This window comes from Mercenaria mercenaria, chromosome 9 (assembly GCF_021730395.1).
Source record: "Mercenaria mercenaria strain notata chromosome 9, MADL_Memer_1, whole genome shotgun sequence".
Classification (NCBI taxonomy): Eukaryota; Metazoa; Mollusca; class Bivalvia; order Venerida; family Veneridae; genus Mercenaria; species Mercenaria mercenaria.
In genome coordinates this window covers 16537057-16543056 of record NC_069369.1, presented here as the reverse complement: position 1 = coordinate 16543056, position 6000 = coordinate 16537057, and positions in this window count along the sequence as shown.

The following is a 6000-nucleotide window of genomic DNA, read 5'->3' as shown; positions in this document are numbered from 1 at the left end:
ATACTTTCGGTCTTTTATCTTTTTAACATTGCACATAACATTTTTACTAAAACACTGTTTCCTAACAGCGCCTGCCAGTCATAATCGCTTGACGCTTGTTCGGCAGTAGATAGTTGAAGTTGAAGTTGAACTCTAGCCTCTGCTTTGAACTTTACTTGCCACGTCAACAGTACTATACTACAGTTCGTTTGCCAGTTTCTACGCTTCACCGGTTCCGAAGTATTCCAATTATCACTGCATTCGAGACAGTTCTGATATGTTTCACCACATGATTTAATTTCAACAACCACATTTATTTGACGAAACCATTCTGCGAGGTAATAAAATGTTTCAATATGTACTGACATGTTGTTTACATTTGCTGAATCCATGTATAAATTCATTAGTCCCCTACCGGTGGAACACCGGACGGGACTATAGGAATGCCCTATGTCCGTCTGTCCGTCCGTCCGTCCGTCTATCCGTCCGCAAATCTGGATCCTGCAATTACATTATCTAGGATATGCCTTTCACATGTAAAGGAATTACACTCAACATTATCATCAATCCACATGCTATTCCCAGTAAAATTATACATTTTGTTTAGTTTAGTACAGTTAACTTTTAATCCTGTATCTTCATTTCATATCCATATTTTAGAGCATGTAACTTCATAGATCATAAGTTTTAAGATTTCTAAGTTTTGATATTTTAATCACTATTGCAGTGTGGCAGCGATATTCTGTAACGGTTATTTAGAAACAAACTATTATTATTATGTACAGGTTTTGTTCAATGGTATCAATGGAAGGAAGTTGAATGCCCAGGTGTTTGGGGACCAACTTGCTACCAACGTCTCAAGAATATGAAGGACGATAAAATCCACTCATTCTGAACAGACAGCCCATGGAGGGTAGAGCTAGGTATAAACTCATACATTCAGTAATAAATCCTTGAAATAAACTAATGAAGTTTGTAATAAATGTTTATTATAATTAAAGGAGATACTGATCCTTCATGCAAAAAAATGTGTTTTATATTACAGAATCTTTATATCACAACTGAGCATAAAAATACATCTGAAATGGAATAAATATCCAAGTAATATTTTCAGGGTATAATGAATGACTGCTGTTTAGCAAAACTTGCTTCCTTAAAAATGTTTTAAGGTTTGAGATTTATCAGTCCACTCAGGCTGTACAAAAAGCAGCTTTTGTCATTATGAAGTTCAAACTAGAATGTGTCTGTAGGACGCAGGGTGTGCCCCCACTGGTACATTTGTCACAAATAAGGGGAAATAATTTAAATGTTTGCAGTCTTAATGGGGTATAGCCTCAAAAAACTTAATGAAAAGGATTCATTATTCTATACCATATACTTTTTGAGCTATGAGAATCACAAGCAAAAATCCACTATTTTGGCTATTTCAAGGGCCATAACTTTATAATAAACCCTAAGGTTCTCAAGAATAATGCCAATTGTGCAAGGTCACATTATGATAAAGACTCATGCAAGGTTTCATGAATTTACATTATTTATTTTTTTTTGGAGCTAGGCACATAATTAGATGAAAATGTGCATTTTTTACTATTTTAAAAATAGGAGGAGGAGCCAGCCAAAAATAAGAGGTGTGCAAGTTTATATCATGATAAAGACTCATGTAAGTTTTCATCCATTTATCTCATATACTTTTGAGCTAGGTGCGTCACAAGGTGCAAATGTGCATTATTGACTATTTCAGGGGCCATAACTCTGATAATAGGGGGCGGAGGCAGATAAAAAAAGGAGGTGCGCAAGGTCATATCATGATAAAGACTCATGCAAGGTTTAATCAATTTATATCAAATACTTTTTGAGCTAGGCGTATCACAAGGTGAAAATGTGCATTTTTGACTATTTCAGGTGCCATAACTTTAAAAATAGGGGGCGGAGCCAGACAAAAAAAGGAGGTGCGCAAGTTCATATCATGATAAAGACTCATGCAAGGTTTCATTAATTTATATCAAATACTTTTTGAGCTAGGCGCGTCACGAACTTCGGACGGATGCACGGACGGAAGGGCGGACGGACGCACGGAATCATATGCCCCCACCACTCATGGGGGCACAAAAAAAACGCATGTTTTGGGAAATTACAGGCATAATGTTTATATTTACATCGGTGACTTTTGTGTTGAGGGTTTACCCTGCTACCAAAGTTACAAGTGTATTTCTGACAATCATATAGCATCTTTATTTTATTCCAAATTACATCCAAAGGATGTTCATGTGCTACACAAAATAGTCCCATTCATGAACAATGCGGATGAATTATCAATGATCAAGCAGTTCTGATTCAACCTGTAGCCATTCACACTGGCAATTTAGATTATATAAGATCTATCAATGATAAGGTTTTTCAGCCCATTATTACATCACACGCTAGGTCAGGCAGAGTTCATCTTAGATATGAGGCACATTTGTACTTGTTTCTCATTCATGTATATTTATAGATTGGCATTTAAACAGAAAATAAATCTAGCAAAACCAGCAACCACCAGACGTCTCAATGCTTTGATTTTATTTTCAAAATAAAGATATGTACTGTATCTTGGGAATTACTTTAAGAAAAAAAATCTATGAAACCAGTTTTGTTTTTGTAAAATATATTTAAATTTATTATATTTATTTATTTATTGAGACGGAGTTTTTTTATTCGTCATAAATGTTTGCCTTAATGAGACAAAGTGTCGCGTGCAACTCCCAGATGCCCACCTCAAAGGTCGAGGTCATACTTAGAGGTCAAAGGTCTAAACTTGATGCAGTTTTTCGAGTACAGGCTGTAACTCAGCCATTGATTGAGGACTTCTTAAATAACTTGGTACAATTGTTTGCCTCAATAAGACAGTCTGTCAGGCGTAAGTATTTGAAAGGTCAAGGTCACACTTACGGATCAAAGGATGGGCTCGATATGTTGCCCATGGGCATCTAGTTTTTCCTAATTATAGTCAACTTTTCTTCTGTTAGTAAAGGTAATATAAAAAACACATTTTAAAATTTTGGATATTTGCATGACAAGTTTGCATTTTGGTGTCCTACAGTTTTTATTGGTTATTTTTAAATTGTTTCAAAGGAAAGGAAACTATAGAAATTGCATTTAAGAGGTGGAAAACTGCAGACTTACCATCATGGAGAATGTTATAATTAATATAAAAATTAGGACTTTTATGTAAATGTACATCAATTGTATTTAAAATGCCTTCTTTTCAGGGATGGAGGTTTACGTTTTGGCGAAATGGAGAAGGATTGTCAGCTGCACAGTTTTTTCGAGAGAGATTGTTTGAGGCACCATATCCATTCATCTGTGTAACCTTTGTGGTCTTGTTGCCATTGCTAACCTCTGTAACCAGACATGTGAGTGTCGAGGATGTAAAAATAAAACACAGGTCAGTTGTGAAAGTGTTACTAAATTTCGTTTCTTTTCAGTAAGACAATAATATAGTATTGAACATATTTGCCTTTGCTACTAAGTAAACGCTGATTGATAGACTAAAGGCCATTAAACTCTCTGTTATTTCCTTTGCTTTTTATATGCCCATTTTGAAAAAAAACCTATATCTATTCACTATTTATTGGTGGTTGGACGGACTGGTGAAATTAAGTGTCCACTCAATAACTTGAGTAATTTGTCTTGGAAACAATTTTTTAGAAAATGCTTATCTCTATAAAATCCTGGTCAGGTTCAATAACTGGCTATAATTTTAAGTTTTTACCCTTCAATTAGTCAAAAGTTGACAGTGTCTGCTAGAGCTTTTTTTTAACCATACTCACACAATAGTTTCATTATAAAACCAACAAATGATGTTTAACTGTGACACAATGACCAGTCTATCAAAAAAAAGGAGCTTAAAAGTCTTCAGTTCCCGTCAAACATGTTCATATTCCATTTGCAAATACAGTTGCTGGAGAAAAGTGATTTGGTATGAAAGGTGTATGTTGTGACATTCTGGTCATATGAATTAAAGCGAAATATTTGGAAATGCATGACATGCTCAAGGACTTTAAATTGCCTCATCCATAATATGTCAGATGTTTCATTGTTGCAACTTTTTTGTTGACCGTTATCACATGTGCACATGTAGCTCTTGCTGTAATTTTCACAGTGTGCATGTATAAAAAATGAAATGCTATTAAATGTTGAATTGGATTACAAACTCAGGAATAGTTTCATTCATAAGTTGACACACCTATGATCTTAGCTGCAAAGTCAAGGTCATATTAAGTTAAAGGGTTTACTGTTCTTGTTTCATATTGTAACTTAAACTCGCTACTATAACATGAAAGTATGTCAAGCAGCAGAATATCGAGGTCTTTATATCTTAGATCAACGGTTGCATCAATCATTTGACCAGACCATGTAATTCATTTAAGGATTTTAAAATTCTACATTTCACAATTACTCATAAAAATATGATGTGTCATCTCTATGGTTTGGGTCCTACTTGTTGTCCAGACCCTATCTTCCATACATCAGAGAGTATTAAAGTACATGGCAAATGTTACAACATGTTATGCAAAAGGTTCATACCTATAGCTTGTAATCTGAGTCTTATTTAGGTATTGCTTGAGTTACTTCTATGATCCATATTCCACAATATACTAGGATATTTGACAAATTACAAAACATTACTTTACTGTTTCTGTTTTGTATTTTATCTCAAGACTGGTGGTTTTCAGGAAAATTTAACCAAGAGTTGTTTGCCCTTCATTTCTGCTTCAAAGTAAAAACTCAATAATAGTAAGGTAGATACACTTGTTTCTGTCTTTTTAGACTTGATTAGTTAATTCTCTAAGTTGTATGGTGATATATGTGACAAACATAACTGAGAATTGTAATCACAATTTGCATCTTATACTAAATGTTGAAGTATAGTTCAGTGACATATGTTTAACTATTTGTTATTATTTTGTTTCAGATCTTTCAGATACGTATCCCATATGCGTGCAAGTTATTGTCCTAAGAACTTATGTCTGTGAGTATAGCACCCAGAATCATGGTGACCTGAGCTGGTAAAGCACTAGGCAATGCATGGTTTAAAACATAACATTCACAGTGTGATGTTCATTGCTAGACAGATAAACTCTAAAGTTCCAGGGGAACCTAGGTTGGAAGGCCAAGGAGTGGATAAAAGATTTCCATTATGTTAAACTTAAATGTTCATGATGAGATTTGAATTTAAGTTGGACAGTTACACCTATGAATATGTTGCCACAGACCATTAGAGTTTAAATTTCCACCATGATGTGAAACAAATGACACAACATGATTATTATGCTGTGAGAATTTGTGTACGTAGTGTACAGAATAACATATTATACATAGACTGAAAATGTTTGTGTAGTACTTTATTTATAAATAAGATTTGTTTTGCAACACTTAATCATAAAAAAACACTCGTGATCAAGAAATATGTTAATTCGACGGAATGAAAATCTGAAGGCGCTGAGAATCCAGAAAACAGCATCATATATATGCATACTTTTACAAATAATTCTAAGTGCTTAATTCATATCAAACCTACGAAACCACCTCGATTTCTTTCAATTGTTTTAAAGTGTACATAACTTTATAAAAAATAAACAGTTAATGTCATTTTACATGGAATTATTATTGTTTTCTATAAACTAATTTTCTCATAGTTACATCCACATAAAACTGCTACAAAGATGACAAAACAGACCCCTGCCTTAATAACTACAGAACTTGTTATATTTGTATGCCCCCATTTGAAGAAGAGTGGGTATAATGTTCTATGCATTGTCATTCAGTCTGTGTGCCGGTTGGTATGTGATTATCAGTTAGGGAACGTTTTGACTCGCAATGGTAAGTCTTCATAGGATGCTTGCCTGTGGTCACTAGATAACCCCTATTGCTTTTGGGATCAATAGATCAAGGTCACAGTGACCTTGAGACTAAAAATGCTTTTGTATCGATAACTGAAGAACGCCTTAGCCGTCAGGCGTCAAACTTCAGAGGATGTTT